This window comes from Rhinopithecus roxellana, chromosome 2 (genome assembly GCF_007565055.1).
Source record: "Rhinopithecus roxellana isolate Shanxi Qingling chromosome 2, ASM756505v1, whole genome shotgun sequence".
Taxonomy (NCBI): domain Eukaryota; kingdom Metazoa; phylum Chordata; class Mammalia; order Primates; family Cercopithecidae; genus Rhinopithecus; species Rhinopithecus roxellana.
The window spans coordinates 187,741,532-187,759,432 of record NC_044550.1 but is presented as its reverse complement, the minus strand read 5'-3'; the positions used below and the strand labels follow the sequence as shown (position 1 = coordinate 187,759,432).

The 17,901-nt window shown below is 34.5% G+C and overlaps 1 protein-coding gene across 7 annotated transcripts in view; it reads right to left on the bottom strand.

The window, feature by feature from the left end:
* The window catches only part of ADGRL3 (adhesion G protein-coupled receptor L3), a 915,407-nt gene that overhangs the window by 718,992 nt on the left and 178,514 nt on the right, over positions 1 to 17,901 (bottom strand). For 4 of the 7 annotated variants that reach the window (XM_030925166.1, XM_030925184.1, XM_030925200.1 and 1 more), the window contains exon 2: positions 5,634 to 5,699. The exons of the other annotated variants lie outside the window; for them this stretch is intronic. The gene's annotated coding sequence lies outside the window, so the exon portion shown is untranslated. The remainder of the gene's footprint in view (positions 1 to 5,633; positions 5,700 to 17,901) is intronic. 7 annotated transcript variants of the gene reach the window in all.

The following is a 17,901-nucleotide window of genomic DNA, read 5'->3' as shown; positions in this document are numbered from 1 at the left end:
CCCGCTCTGTGGATTAAGTAGTAGCTGACAACTTTTGCTTTGCTCAACTGACTGGCAGGTATCATTCGAATACCAGACTTATCTTTATGCAGATTTCTAAAGGTCACCATTTATGCATGTAAATTCTGAAGGGCACTAACTATGTACAGCTGACAGATTCTGACAGCCACGATATCTCCAAGAGTGGAATAAGCAGGAATGCCTGTCTGAATAATTAATGTGCTTTTACCCTGCCCATAGCCAGTTTTTACATCCCGCACATTCTGACTGTGGTTTTGAAATTATTTAGAAAACATAATCTCATGGCAAACCAAAACTTCCTTTTTAAATTTCTACAAAAAAAGGGGTAAAAAAGTGAAACAATTAAAGACCTTCAGTTTAAAGTGTTAAATTTATAGAAATCACTCCTACCCAGAGATGAAAATTAACATCTAGTTCTGGATATTATTTCTGGAAAAAAACAGACATTACTATTTCTGTGCAGACATTACATCGTTACTATATAAAAAGTGTATACAAGCAAATACGCAAATAATTCTGCTCCCTACATTGCTCAATAAATGGCCCCATCACAAACAATGTTGCCACTTTCAAACCTGAGACTGATTCCTGATTTCAACTTTTCTCTCAGTACTCAAATGCAATCAATCACTAGACCTATCAATGAGCCTTCTACATGGTCTTAAATGTGTTACTCACTGTCCATCCCCATTGTTGTTGTGTTAAACTGGATCTTTCTCATACCTCACCTGAGTTATTACAAATATTTCCTGGGTAATCCACCTGCCTCCAGTCACATGATCATGCATGCTGCTTCCAGAGTTATCTTTCTAATATACAAATCCATGAGCAAAGCCAATGGTACAATATAAAAGACACACAAAAACAGAAATTAAAAGGATGCTATAAAGAGGAAATATTTAGAATACATAAAATAATGGAAGGAGGCAATAAACAAATTTTGCGTAATGTGGTAATATATGCTCTGGAGAAAAAATAAGGCAGGAGAGGAGGGTAGAGGGTACTCCCAAACAGTTTCCATTTTAAATGGGAATGTGCAGGGAAGGCTGCCATGAGAAGAGAATACCTGAAGTCTAGGAAACAAGCCATGTGAATAACTGGGGAGACTGATCGGTAGAAAGGCCCAGGCTCTAAGGTGGAATGGCCTAGTGTGTTCCACAAACAGCAATGAAGCCAGGGCAGCTGGAGAGCAAAGAAGGTTGAAGATGGATCAGGTCTCCAGTTGCCATCTGCGACAACAGTGGAGCAAGGAAAGAAAAAAGGAGGGTGATGTAATTATCCACGCAGAAGAGGATTGTGATTTGGATAAAGGTAGTAGCCTAAGAGGTGTTTAGAAGTGGTCAGGCAGAATATGCTGATGGATGTGTAATGTGTGAGATAGAGAATTAAAGAATTACTCCAAGGATTTGTGCCCAAAGAACTGTAAGAATGGAGCCATTAACCCAACTTTCTGTGAGAATGATGTTACCATATAGGATTTCTTATTTTGAAAACTTTGGTTTGACCCTGTGTGTTTAAATACATTCAAAGAGGTCATTTCCTGTGCAAAATGGACCTTCTCCAGCATGTCTTTCCTTTGGAGGCTCAAAAAACTGTAGTGTATTTTACAAAGATTTACGTAGTCCTTAAGATATGCATTGTTTTATTCTAAATACTGTGTGGTAGATCATATTGTTAACTCAACAATGCAGGTGAGGAAAGTAAATCAAAGAGAGGATAAATACTATGCCAAGGTCCTCTCTTTAGAGTCTGTCTTCAAAATTTGAGCTCTTTATTTCCTCTCAGTTGTTTTGTGTATTTTATTATTAAAATGGAGTGCAGAGGACCCCAGAGCTGATAGTGGCAGAGGGGTGGAGGATGATGAATACGTTCTAGATCTTGATTTTGGTAATATTTTCACAACTTTATGGGCTTGTCAAAACACATTTGTATGTTGCAAAGAGTGAATTCACTGTATATAAAATAGATATCAATAAACCGGCCTTTAAAAAAATACTATCTAGCAAATATAAATTGACACATGTTGGAAATACATACATTTTGTCCAAATGAAGACTGAATTTCTCATATTATACAATCTATTCTAATACTTATTTTTTCTTATTAAGGCAGTGTTTTCTATGTCATCTAAAAATATTTGCTGATAAAGTAATACATTTTTATTTGTTGCCATATTTTTCTCATGTGATTTCAGCAATTTTTACCACAGCAGAAAGAGCTATGCTTTCTCTACTGACTTTCTTCCTTCCCTGCAGGAAATCTCAAATAAAGTTTCTAAAGATTTATCATAAACTTTAGTAAAATTTTGTAAATTGCTAGATTGACCATAAGTATAAACCCTGCTGAAAAAAACCAGAGGTTTTACATTTATGTTCTAGATATTAAGTGATTACAAACCTCACTATTTATGTTGCTGTGTACTATCATTAACTTATACCTCAAAACAAAATATATTCTTAGGACAGGTTTAATCATTTAGGATTTGAGAGTCAAATCCATATTTCATAGTCTTCTTGATTATTTTAAGTTGTTGTTAGCTCCTTAATAAATCTGTGTAGTGTTTATGTTAGATAATGAAACTGAAAAATAACCTATAATGGAAGTAGGGGAAATATCAGCTGCCATTTTCTTATTGTTGCCTTGGTCATGTATTAATAAAATAATCTTCATTTTTCCAATTTTGATGTTAGGGCTACATAAAAGCAATTTTCTAGATGTGAGGACTAGCTTAGTTAAAAATCATAGAATTCCATAGATGCACTTAACCAAATTCATGCAACGTGAGTACAGTAAAATACCCTTTCAAACAATCACCACCATCAAAATCCCAATGAGTAACCACTTGACATCCAATAGGATAGCTGTAATCAAAACGACAGACAATAACAACTTTTGGCAAGCAAAACTGAAACACTTGCATGGTTCTAGTGGAAATGTAAAATGGTGCAGCCACTTTGGAAATCAATTTGGAAGTTCCTAAGAAAGCTAAACATATACTTAACATGTGACCCAGGACTTTCAACCCTAGGTATATATCCAAGAGAAATAAATACATACACCTACACAAAAACTTGCACAGAAATCTCCAAAGCAACGTTATTCATAAGAGCTTAAACATTTCAAAAAGTCCATCAACTAAAAAATGGATAAACAAAATGTGGTATATATCCATATAATGGAATATTATTCAGCCATAAAAGAAATGAAGTAATGATTCCTGTTACAATAAGGGTGAAACTTGCAAACATTATGTTAACTGAAAAAGACAGACAGGAAAGGCCAAACATATGATTATTTTTATATGGTAGACCCTCAGTGAAAGTATGTTAGTGGTTGTAGAGGGTGGGGCAAGAGTGGAATGAAAAGTAACTACTAATGGATACAAGGTTTCCTTTTGGGGAAATAAAAATATTCTGAAATTAGAGAGCAGTGATAGCTGCACAACTTTGTGAATACAGTAAAAAACAAAACAAAACAAAGCAATGAATTGTATACTTTGAAATGGTGAATTTATGGTATATGAATTATATCTCAATTAAAATATTAGAAAACAAATCTGCCAAACATTTAACATGGCAACAATCCCTATGATTTCTCCAATCCCTATGATTTCTCCAGAAACTTCATATTTGGGACCTGTGACAGTCATTAAATTAAATATGATTAAGTCGTAATGCTGTCTGATTTTTCATAAAGAAAATAAACATGAGGAGATGTTCTGAAATTTTATTCCGACATCCCCCTGAATACTTTTGAACACTCTGGGGGCATCTAGGATAGAAAATTAAGCTTTTGTAAGGCAAACATGATACTTCACGGACTGTTCCAGGTCTACTTCACCTGACTCCTCTCCTAACACTGTCTTACCACATATGCAATCTTTCAGCCACAATGGAAGCAGCAATCTTTCAATGGCCAACCCTTGCTCTTTCACAAACTAGTGTGTGGGCCTGGAACGTATAACCTCACCTTCCCTGTCACAACAACTCCTCCGTGAATTTCATAGCTTCTCTGAAAGTTTCAGAGCCTCCAGCAGAAGTGAACTGCTCCCACCTTTCTTTCTTTAGCAGTCTGTCAGGAACTCCTTCAAAATGTGCACACTAGTATCTGCAGTGCTTCATCTTTTTCACCAGTTTTTAATATGTCCACAGCAAACATATCTAAGTTTGCTTGGATTATTTTTTTTACAAAGGATGATTGCATGAGTGTGTTTTGTATATTGATTTATTTCACCCAAGTTAAGTACTAAATAAACTATTACATATTCAACATAGTAAAAGAATGTCTGCCAAATTTAGTTGTTAATGTATAAATAAGCTAATAAATACAAATGAAAGACAGTCAATCACATCTATTCTGAAAGAAGGAAATAATATTAATTGTTCGCAAATGTGATTGAGTGTGAAGAAGAAAACACTGACAAGAAATTCCAAATGAAAGAAATTCAATCATATCTCTTCTGTGAAATAGGAAAACATTGCTTGCATATAGAAATAAATACGGGGAAGAAAACAATGACAAAGTAGGGCAAAAATACTTAAAAGAGAAAACATCAACTGGAAAATGTAGTGCATACAAAGGCAGGTGCAATATATTTACAATTTAAAGTCCTGCATTACTCTTAGAGCTCAGAAAAAAGTTTGGAATATTTGAAAATAGATGATAGCAATTAAAGTACATATCAATTATGTCAATAATTCAAAATAAAATGAACTTAAATCATTTTAATATGAAGAACAATAGGAAAGTTGATATCAAAATGAAATGAACTTAAATCATTTTAATATGAAGAACAATAAGCAAGTTGATATTTCAACTTTTAGGCTGTGTATTTATAATAATGTACACGCTAAACTTTACAAAGTAACTTTATAGGAATTACTTTCAGGAACTTCAAGAAAAGAGGAAATTCTCATTGTACTGTTGATTGATTAATATGCGGGCCTGTTTTGCCTTCTATGATTTTCTGGGGAAAATGTAAATATGGATATTGACATAAAATTACACCGTTTGAAATATTTTATATTGGACTTCATAAATATATTTCTGATAATTAACAACATAATTTTTGAAAGTAATTTGCTTAATATTAAACATCTGGTTGCTACCAAATGAATATATTTTATTATCTAATATTTACATTCAACATTATGAATATGTAATTGAAAACAGAATGAATTAAACAAAAATGACTTTATCACATTGTGTTAGTGTACATGCAGCAACTGAAAAAAAACTCAATATGGTTATTCTGCATTAGTTAAGAAAGTAATAAAACACATGTGCCTTTCCAAAAAGGTGGAGACCTACTAAAACTATTATTTTTAGCTCATTTATTTTTCATATAGCTGGAGTTTATTTCCTCACAACAGCAATATTTTTAATTAGATCACTTATAATTTGTTCACAAGAAATATGATTTTTGGAAAATGTATAACAAGAAATGGCAATTTATTTTCCAAAAATATGTAAGATTCCATTTTAGTAACACATTACAAATAATGCTGATGTTTCAATATGGTAAAGACATAAAATAATATACTAACTTGAATGTAAATATTTTAAAATAAATTTTGAAATTATATGGTTGGCAATAATAATCTACTGATTACCTTAATTTGCTCTTCAATTGCTAACAATCCATGTTTTTTTCCTCCGATTTACCAAATTAAGCATTTCTGAAAGAAAAGAAAAAAATATTTAATTTCATGATGAGAAAAAATAAATACTCTGTGTTATGGTTACAGTTGTAGAACTATTTGAATATTTCTTGTTGGTTGTCAAGTCTAGTATTTCCCACAATGCCTGAGGTCTCACAGCAGAACTATGGTATGTAGAGGAAATTTAAGATACAGATGACACATCTTCCTATACTATCTAATTTATTATAAGGTTTACTGGGAAAATTGATGGATTTGCTAGTCAAGATTTTTTTTCTAGTTAAAAGAATATAACATTTTTAATATAAGTTTTGCTGTTTCCAAGAAATGTCCTTATTTCTTGCCATGTCTTCTAGCTAAGATACTGGGATGAGTCTTACCACTTTTGCCATTAGATAACACGCATAGAAAACAAATTGAGAAGCACCTTAGCACATCTAATCATACACACACACATACGCACACCCTTATTTGTGTATACAGACACAAATACTGTAATCTATTTATTTGTAGTAATCTAAATAAATTTGGATTTTAAAAAATAGAAATATACAAAAGTATAAGTTTATTTAAATCAAAGATTTATAGAGGTATTTGAGTTTTTATTTTCTTTAAATTACCATGTTTTTATTTTAGTAAACAAATAATAAGACAGACTCTTTACACCCAAAAAATAGTATTGTCCTTCAAAGTATTTTCTTTAGATATTAATATTTTCTAATGGTTTTGCAACTGGCCACATCAATTTTTGAATGTTCTAGTAGGTCTATTTAAAGACCTTTACACAAAGCTCTTTAGTTTTAGTAACTAGTTTTAGTTACCTTACAAACAGCTTTACACAAAGCTCTTTAGTTTTAGTTACTAATTTTACTTACCATACAAAGAGCTTTACACAAAGCTCTTTGTATGGTAAGTAAAATAATTATTATTATATTTAGTATTTATGCTATTAGTGGTAGTATGCAATCAGGAGGTTAAGTAACTATATATATGATAAACAGTGACAAAATCCATTATCTATTCTAAAATTTTGTCCCCAAATGGATAAAGAATGAGATACAGGGCAGAAAGTCAATAGCATAATATTAAAGTTGAGCTCTACTTTACCAAATCACTATTGATTAAAATAAGATATGCTATGATATAAAATGAAAACAAATTAGTGAAAGCTATTCACTGATAAAAGCATTACATTTTGTTCAGGGACTTAAAAAATATTAAAGCAATGAAACTCATTGTATTTTTGGAGTGAGTGTCCATTTGTATTTGCTCAATTAGTGAGGTTTTTGTACCACAAGAACAATTAAAGTTCATACTTGAATGCCACACTTGACTGCTTGGACAGGAAAAACAAATTTTTAATCAACTGCTTAAATTTCACTGGACGATCATTCTAGCATGCTCTCTCAATAATTACTGGCTGTCCCTTTTTTTCCCTGGTTTTTGAAGAACTGGCATATCTCATCTTCAAATGTTTTACATATCTAAACAATCATGGGTTGTTCTCTACAGGTTTGCCTACAATACTATCATCTTTAATATCTTTTATTTTTTCCTCCCCATCTGGGAAATACATTCTGACATCCAAGCATGACTAATTTCACAAAGTTCTCCCTAATACTACCAAACCCACTCCACCACAGACAAAACCAATCTTATCTTCCCTGACACTCCTATACCTCTTTGTACATTTCTCTATTTTTCTGAAAGCTACACTATAGTATGAATTGCTAGAGAACAGAGACTGTGGCTTCTTCAATCTGTATCACTCCTCCCTAAGGAACCAAACACCTAACAGTGCCACAAAATGCTGACTGGGTAAATAAAACATTTCCATTTCTGAATTGAACACACACGTGCACGCATGCGCACACACACACACACACACACACACACACACACACACACAGAAATTTGTTTATTGGAAACTGTATTGACTGAACATAAATTAAGACCAAAAACAAAAGTACATTCTTATATGTGTCTTTGAATTTGTTTGTATAGCTACCTTTATAGGTTCTTTTTCTTTTTATAGGTAAGGACAGAGAATCTTCCATTTACAGTTTGGTTATTCAACATCTCAGTGCCTCTCTCAATTACAGCCACTTATGGCACTTGAGAGTCAGCAGACAGCTCCGACCAAGGACAAGCTTACATAGAGCCACTTAGCCTGCTAATGAGAAGGCAACCAGGTGTGAGGGAAAACACCAGAAAGAAAAAGGCAAGCAGGAGGGTGAAGAAAATAGAAAAGAAAACTGCAAGAAGGGCAGAAAAATGTATTATATCAAATGATACTATTCTATCAGTAAAAGGTAATAAGACTGAATTTCTTTTGTAATTAATAAGCTTGATCTAAAAGGGATCTTTTAAAAGGAGCTACAAGAAATATTGTTTTAAGCAATGTGATTATTTAGGAGCAAAGCACTCAGGGAAGACAAAAAAAATGTAATTTATTTTAGATAAAAATAAATGTCTACAAATATATGTTCATAGTTTCACTACTTTATAGTTCCATATGGTTCAAAAGCGACATAAAAAGCAATGCACCAGAAATTATTGCAATTCACTCTAGGTCTTGAGAATTAAATGGAAATGTTTTGAGCTTGAGTACTAGATTGTTTTAATTAAAAATTAAAAGTTAAATTAATTTCTGCTTTAAATCAAACTTTGTAAAGCAATCACATATATAAGATCTCCAAAACGAAAAATAAAATAAAAATGACATTCAACTCATCAATTAAAAAAAAAAGCTGGAATACATGATAAATATGAATGTTCAAGGTACATTTTCTAATCCTAAAATAGAAAGTTTAAAAAGTAGAGAAATTCATTGATTCATCAAATATTTACTCAATGCCAGGCACTGCTCTAGTTGGTATGAATTCAGGAGTGAACTGAACAGATGAAAATAGCACTCACAGAGCTTACTTCTGCATTCCAGTTGTGGAGCAGTAAGTGAGAGAAAGAGATAGATACATGCATACACACACACACACACACACACACACGAACACACACACAGAAAATGTGAGTCTGTGTCTATACGTATACATATACATACATATATTTTTACATATTTATAAAATATATTACCATACTATTATGTGTAATCGATATAGGTGTAAACAATTTACATACATTTTCTATTTACATGTAAAACTCTTACTTTTTTTGGCAGGTTAAATTCACATTTAACCCTTAAAACAATTATCTGAGGTTAGTATGGATATTAGTGGTAAGACCAGAATTTGAATGCAAAAAAGCCAAATTCAGACTCTACATCCTCAAGCCTTTAAAATAACATACTTATTGTTACTGACTATGTTTCTTACAGGGATGTTTATAATGAAAGAAAATAAACTTCCCAAAATCAGTGTTTTAGAAAATGATCATCTCAGAATTTCATGACACTGATTACTGTTAGAAGATACTTTCACATTTTGGTATTAAAACAAGATTCCAGGAATCCCATTAAAAAATAATGTGGAATTAAGATAGAAAATATGTTATTTTCTCAGGCCAGGTGCCATTAACTACATTATGTGGCATCATCTACTGAACTATCCAGTCAAGGTTCATGAGTCAATGAAGAAGTGACATGAACAAACATGTTTTTAAAAGACTATTCTGTTGTCAGTTAATAGATGGCTTTCAGCCTAAGATGACAGTGATATTTTTTAAAAAGGTCAGTGATAATTGAGACTTAAAAACAATACAATGAGTTAGAGAAATTTTTATGAAGAAATATCTTTTTGTATACGAGAGTTAATCCTTAAATCATTTTTAGAACTAGACAAACAGTTACACATTAGGTATTACTAATATAATTTTATTATTTGTAAAAAGAAGTATATCACTTTCACATCCATCATTTCAATGTTTTTGGATGTAAATAGGAAAATGTGAGTCAATGATCTGAAAACAGACATAATTATCACATTTATGATAGTCCACCTCCACACTTTCAACTAGGACTTCAAATGTTATCTTTTTACTTATGATGGTCAAATCCTTTTTCCAACTACCCCTTCGGGTCTCACCCAACTAGTCTATGGGTGATTTTCGAATATCTTCTACTTTGATTTCTTATTGATAAGCATCATCTTGTGCCACCTCTTTCTAGATAGTGTTCAGATTGTTTTTTCATCTCTATTTCCAATATCATAATCTTCATCACTGTGTAAAATAGAAAATAAATTTTTACCCCATTTTACAGATTAGAAAGCTATAATTCACAAATATTACCATGGTTATTACATAGTATTTTGAGACAAAAGTCCAAGACAATTTGTACTTAGTTCAACCGCCTGCCACTCATCTTGTCTCACTGGTCTACACACCTCAATAGTACCTCTTAGAACACCATTCAATCTCCTCTCAAATCTGCCTTGCAAATGATTCCCAGAACAACTTAAGACTTCATTTTTCTCATGATGATTTTCTGCTCTGTAATCCACAAAAGCACTGTTTTAATTTTCACAGAGTCTGGTTTTCAAGAATTTATAAAGGATGAATACAATTTTTGTATTACAAACACCACTTTTTGACACCACTCTATTCCAAATAGAATTTCCGTAACAGCGAGCTTGAGTTGCTGACTGGCACCTCAGACAAGACTATTCTGAACAGAGTGGCTTGTCAGCTAATGTGATCCCCTGTACACTTCTTCAAAGTTTTAAACACTGTGCTGAAGTCTCATCTTCCCAAAAAATTAGCCTCAACTGTTTTTGCACAAACTCACCTCTAAATGCTTGGTAAACTTTAAATTAGTAGTACAAAGTTTAGTCCTACATGCACCTATATTTTCTCCCTGTTAGCCTATGGCCCCAAGAAAGTGTATTCCATTATATAAAGTATCTGGGGGTGGAACAGTGAGAATGGCTAAATGAGAAGGCTGGCAAATAGTCTCCACAAAAATCAATGGACAAAATTGGATAAAACTGGACAAAATTGCCAAAAACAACTGTTTCAGGAATATAGAAATTAACCAGTCATTTAACAAATTAGGAAATGTTTATCAAGAGACAGTACTGAACTTCTGGTAGGAACAATGGGGGTCCCATGTCATTTTGCTTGGGAATTTTTCTCTCTCTCTCTCCCATCCCCAAATAGGCTTAATGTCAGATCAAAAAACAAATCTTAGTAAATATAAAAGGATGAAAAATCATATAAATTGTGTTGTCTTATCAAAACAGAATTAAATTAGAAATAAAAAGAAAAATAGATTTTGGAAATCCCTAAATATTTGAAAGTTTTAACATTTCTGTATATCTCAAGGGTCAAAGACAAAATCACAAATTAGAAAATATTTTAACTAAATGGAGCAAAGGCACACCATAACAAAAATCATGAGATGCAGTGAAAGCAGTGCTCAAAGGCAAATTTATAGCTTTAAATGCCTCCATTAGAAAAGTAGGAAGATCTCAAATCAATAATCAAAGCTTCTACCTTAAGCAAAGAAAAAAAGAAGAGTGGGCTAAATGCCAAGTAAGCAAAAAAAGAGGGAATAAAGGAAAGAATAGAGGAATAAAGGAAAGAAAGTGTAAACTTTACCAGAAGACCAATGTTAAAATGACTACCAATTATTTAAAATCCCATTAATTAATATTAAAATTCCACTAATTATTTAATTTATGCTATGAAAAAAATTCCTTACCTTCTGTATCTGGTAGCATTTTCATTTTTAACATGACAAATCAATGAAATTACTCTTGTTTCTTCCTCATTGAAAAACATATAATTGATTTTTTTGGTAATAGTCAACAGATCTATAAAGTATATAAAAATGCACAACATACAGGAAACTCACAGGTTATTATTAGGGAAAAAATACAGAAAATCCAGAGAATGATCCTCAAACCTTTGTCAATATATTACCCAACAATTTTGCTTATAGAAGGCTGAGTTTCTTACATTTTGTTTATATAAATACTAAAATACTTATAATGAATGCAAGGAAGGGCAGAAATATATTGTGGTGACTGTCAGTTTGCCTGTCTGTATATATAAGGTAGAGTAGGATAGGACAGGATAGGATGATGTGATAGGATAAGATACTGTACCATTCCGTACCATTCCCTACCATACCATACCATGAAAGCAAAGACAAGAAAAGGGAAGAGAATAACCCGTGCTGAGGTGTCTTCTATATACCCAGCCATTGTGGTAACAGCTAGGAATAGGGCAGTGTAAACAGATATAGTTCTTTCCCTCAGAGAAGAGAATTTTTTAACATTAAAACCAAGGATTAGGTCTTTTCTCTATTCCTTTAGTGTAGAGAATTATTCTTTCTCAAGTATCAAAAGCTACCCAAAGCTCCCACAGCTTCCACAGTCACAATCAATTCCTTCGTCGTTTAGCCAAGGACTGACTCACAGATGCTTCAACTTACTGCTAGTATCTAAGGAACTACGTAGCCATTCTCTTATGACACAATAAAGGAGAAAACAAGACCTGCTGTGAACAACCCACCCTCAGGAAGAGTTCTAGCATACTGCTGTAGATAGGAAAATAAGAAGCTTCTTATGAAGGGAGAAAAGATGGTAAAATATACAGCAGATGTGACTGATGGAGGCTTGAACAGACATCTAGAAAAGGATTCAGTACAAAATGGAAATTCCATATGGGCAAGATGGACTAATGGCTGGGGGCAGTGGGTTTCCTGCTCTCCTTTAAACACTTCTTCTGCATTACAAGCAGTCAGCAGCCCATGTCTGTAACCCTAGGAAGACTTGGTAGGCTTCCAGGAAGATATTTCCTCAGCAACGCCTGCTCCTTTCTCTCTCTGTCTGAGAAATAGCTTTCAAATTATCAATATTAAAAAAAAAAAAAAAACATTTAATTTACCCTCTGTTTTTATCCCTCAAAATGGCTATGTTATGACTATAATTACACATGACAAGTGGTATTTGCATACCAATCGTGGTTTCCAACTTCTATAATAATGGGAATTATTAAGCTTCTCTCATTTGTAATAAAATATGCCTACCCTCTATATACTTTTAAATGGTAATTTTCTAGTAGAACATGCTGAAATCTACCCTGCAGTTTATATCATGAAATCACTGTTAAACAGTACATACATTTACATATTCTATGACAAAACAGTTCAAAACAATTGGAAGTTTGCTTTGTAAGTAATGAAAACATAACAATAATTTACATTTAAGTATTTTTTTTGTTCTTTTTTTTTTTATTATACTTTAAGTTCTAGGGTACATGTGCATAACGTGCAGGTTTGTTACATATGTATACTTATGCCATGTTGGTGTGCTGCACCCATCAACTCGTCAGCACCCATCAATTCATCATTTATATCATGTATAACTCCCCAGTGCAATCCATCCCTCCTCCCCCCTCCCCATGATAGGCCCCAGTGTGTGATGTTCCCCTTCCCGAGTCCAAGTGATCTCATTGTTCAGTTCCCACTTATGAGTGAGAACATGTTGTGTTTGGTTTTCTCTTCTTGTGATAGTTTGCTAAGAATGATGGTTTCCAGCTGCATCCATGTCCCTACAAAGACGCAAACTCATCGTTTTTCATGGCTGCATAGTATTCCATGGTGTATATGTGCCACATTTTCTTAATCCAGTCTGTCACAGATGGACATTTGGGTTGATTCCAAGTCTTTGCTATTGTGAATAGTGCCGCAATAAACATACGTGTGCATGTGTCTTTGTAGTAGAATAATTTATAATCCTTTGGGTATCTACCCAGTAGTGGGATGGCTGGGTCATATGGTACATCTAGTTCTAGATCCTTGAGGAATTGCCATACTGTTTTCCATAATGGTAGAACTAGTTTACAATCCCAACAACAGTGTAAAAGTGTTCCTATTTCTCCAAATCCTCTCCAACACCTGTTGTTTCCTGATTTTTTAATGATTGCCATTCTAACTGGTGTGAGATGGTATCTCATTGTGGTTTTGATTTGCATTTCTCTGATGGCCAGTGATGATGAGCATTTTTTCATGTGTCTGTTGGCTGTATGAATGTCTTCTTTTGAGAAATGTCTGGTCATATCCTTTGCCCAGTTTTGATGGGGTTGTTTGTTTTTTTCTTGTATATTTGTTTGAGTTCTTTGTAGATTCTGGATATTAGCCCTTTGTCAGATGAGTAGGTTGCAAAAATTATCTCCCATTCTGTAGGTTGCCTGTTCACTCTGATGGTAGTTTCTTTTGCTGTGCAAAAGCTCTTTAGTTTAATTAGATCCCATTTGTCAATTTTGGCTTTTGCTGCCGTTGCTTTTGGTGTTTTAGACATGAAGTCCTTGCCCATGCCTATGTCCTGAATGGTACTACCTAGATTTTCTTCTAGGGTTTTTATGGTATTAGGTCTAACATTTAAGTCTCTAATCCATCTTGAATTAATCTTCGTATAAGGGGTAAGGAAAGGATCCAGTTTCAGCTTTCTACTTATGGCTAGCCAATTTTCCCAGCACCATTTATTAAATAGGAAATCCTTTCCCCATTTCTTGTTTCTCTCAGGTTTGTCAAAGATCAGATGGTTGTAGATGTGTGGTATTATTTCTGAGGACTCTGTTCTGTTCCATTGGTCTATAGCTCTGTTTTGGTACCAGTACCATGCTGTTTTGGTTACTGTAGCCTTGTAGTATAGTTTGAAGTCAGGTAGCGTGACGCCTCCAGCTTTGTCCTTCTGACTTAGGATTGTCTTGGCAATGCGGGCTCTTTTTTGGTTCCATATGAACTTTAAAGCAGTTTTTTCCAAGTCTGTGCAGAAACTCATTGGTAGCTTGATGGGGATGGCATTGAATCTATAAATAACCTTGGGCAGTATGGCCATTTTTACGATATTGATTCTTCCTATCCATGAGTATGGTATGTTCTTCCATTTGTTTGTGTCCTCTTTGATTTCACTGAGCAGTGGTTTGTAGTTCTCCTTGAAGAGGTCCTTTACATCCCTTGCAAGCTGGATTCCTAGGTATTTTCTTCTCTTTGAAGCAATTGTGAATGGAAGTTGATTCCTGATTTGGCTCTCTGCTTGTCTGTTACTGGTGTATAAGAATGCTTGTGATTTTTGCACATTAATTTTGTATCCTGAGACATTGCTGAAGTTGCTTATCAGCTTAAGGAGATTTTGGGCTGAGACAATGGGGTTTTCTAAATATACAATCATGTCATCTGCAAAAAGGGACAATTTAACTTCTTCTTTTCCTAACTGAATACCCTTGATTTCTTTCTCTTGCCTGATTGCCCTAGCCAGAACTTCCAACACTATGTTGAACAGGAGTGGTGAGAGAGGGCATCCCTGTCTTATGCCAGTTTTCAAAGGGAATTTTTCCAGTTTTTGCCCATTCAGAATGATATTAGCTGTGGGTTTGTCATAAATAGCTCTTATCATTTTGAGGTACGTTCCATCAATACCGAATTTATTGAGCGTTTTTAGCATGAAGGGCTGTTGAATTTTGTCAAAAGCCTTTTCTGCATCTATTGAGATAATCATGTGGTTCTTGTCTTTGGTTCTGTTTATATGCTGGATTACGTGTATTGATTTGCGAATGTTGAACCAGCCTTGCATCCCAGGGATGAAGCCCACTTGATCATGGTGGATAAGCTTTTTGATGTGCTGCTGAATCTGTTTTGCCAGTATTTTATTGAGGATTTTTGCATCGATGTTCATCAGGGATATTGGTCTAAAATTCTCTTTTTTTGTTGTGTCTCTGCCAGGCTTTGGTATCAGGATGATGTTGGCCTCATAAAATGAGTTAGGGAGGATTCCCTCTTTTTCTATTGATTGGAATAGTTTCAGAAGGAATGGTACCAGCTCCTCCTTGTACCTCTGGTAGAATTCAGCTGTGAATCCATCTTGTCCTGGACTTTTTTTGGTGGGTAGGCTATTAATTGTTTCCTCAATTTCATAGCCTGCTATTGGTCTACTCAGGGATTCAAATTCTTCCTGGTTTAGTCTTGGGAGAGTGTAAGTGTCCAGGAAATTATCCATTTCTTCTAGATTTTCTAGTTGATTTGCATAAAGGCGTTTATAGTATTCTCTGATGGTTGTTTGTATTTCTGTGGGGTCAGTGGTGATATACCCTTTATCATTTTTTATTGCGTCTATTTGATTCCTCTCTCTTTTCTTCTTTATTAGTCTTGCTAGCGGTCTGTCAATTTTGTTGATCTTTTCAAAAAACCAACTCCTGGATTCATTGATTTTTTGGAGGGTTTTTTGTGTCTCTATCTCCTTGAGTTCTGCTCTGATCTTAGTTATTTCTTGCCTTCTGCTAGCTTTTGAATGTATTTGCTCTTGCCTCTCTAGTTCTTTCAATTGTGATGTTAGAGTGTCAATTTTAGATCTTTCCTGCTTTCTCTTGTGGGCATTTAGTGCCAAAAATTTCCCTCTACACACTGCTTTAAATGTGTCCCAGAGATTCTGGTATGTTGTATCTTTGTTCTCATTGGTTTCAAAGAACATCTTTATTTCTGCTTTCATTTCGTTATGTACCCAGTAGTCATTCAGGAGCAGGTTGTTCAGTTTCCATGTAGTTGAGCGGTTTTGATTGAGTTTCTTAGTCCTGAGTTCTAGTTTGATTGCACTGTGGTCTGAGAGACAGTTTGTTATAATTTCTGTTCTTTTACATTTGCTGAGGAGTGCTTTACTTCCATTTATGTGGTCAATTTTGGAATAAGTGCGATGTGGTGCTGAGAAGAATGTATATTCTGTTGATTTGGGGTGGAGAGTTCTATAGATGTCTATTAGGTCTGCTTGGTGCAGAGATGAGTTCAATTCCTGGATATCCTTGTTAACTTTCTGTCTCGTTGATCTGTCTAATGTTGACAGTGGAGTGTTGAAGTCTCCCATTATTATTGTATGGGAGTCTAAGTCTCTTTGTAAGTCTCTAAGGACTTGCTTTATGAATCTGGGTGCTCCTGTATTGGGTGCATATATATTTAGGAGGGTTAGCTCTTCCTGTTGAATTGATCCCTTTACCATTATGTAATGGCCTTCTTTGTCTCTTTTGATCTTTGATGGTTTAAAGTCTGTTTTATCAGAGACTAGGATTGCAACCCCTGCTTTTTTATGTTCTCCATTTGCATGGTAGATCTTCCTCCATCCCTTTATTTTGAGCCTATGTATGTCTCTGCATGTGAGATGGGTCTCCTGAATACAGCAGACTCATGGGTCTTGACTCTTTATCCAGTTTGCCAGTCTGTGTCTTTTAATTGGAGCATTTAGTCCATTAACATTTAAGGTTAATATTGTTATGTGTGAACTTGATCCTGTCATTATGATATTAACTGGTTATTTTGCTCGTTAGTTGATGCGGTTTCTTCCTAGCCTCCATGGTGTTTACATTTTGGCATGTTTTTGCAATGGCTGGTACCGGTTGTTCCTTTCCATGTTTAGGGCTTCCTTCAGGGTCTCTTGTAAGGCAGGCCTGGTGGTGACAAAATCTCTAAGCATTTGCTTATCTGTAAAGGATTTTATTTCTCCTTCACTTATGAAACTTAGTTTGGCTGGATATGAAATTCTGGGTTTAAAATTCTTTTCTTTAAGAACGTTGAATATTGGCCCCCACTCTCTTCTGGCTTGTAGAGTTTCTTCCGAGAGATCTGCTGTTAGTCTGATGGGCTTCCCTTTGTGGGTAACCCGACCTTTCTCTCTGGCTGCCCTTAAGATTTTTTCCTTCATTTCAACTTTGGTGAATCTGGCAATTCTGTGTCTTGGAGTTGCTCTTCTGGAGGAGTATCTTTGTGGCGTTCTCTGTATTTCCTGAATTTGAATGTTGGTCTGCCCTACTAGGTTGGGGAAGTTCTCCTGGATGATAGCCTGAAGAGTGTTTTCCAACTTGGTTCCATTTTCCCCCTCACTTTCAGGCACCCCAATCAGACGTAGATTTGGTCTTTTTACATAATCCCATACTTCTTGCAGGCTTTGCTCATTTCTTTTTCTTCTTTTTTCTTTTGGTTTCTCTTCTCCCTTCATTTCATTCATTTGATCCTCAATCGCTGATATTCTTTCTTCCAGTTGATCGAGTCGGTTACTGAAGCTTGTGCATTTGTCACGTATTTCTCGTGTCATGGTTTTCATCTCTGTCATTTCGTTTATGATCTTCTCTGCATTAATTAGTCTAGCTGTCAATTCTTCCACTCTTTTTTCAAGATTTTTAGTTTCTTTGCGCTGGGTACGTAATTCCTCCTTTAGCTCTGAGAAGTTTGATGGACTGAAGCCTTCTTCTCTCATCTCGTCAAAGTCATTCTCTG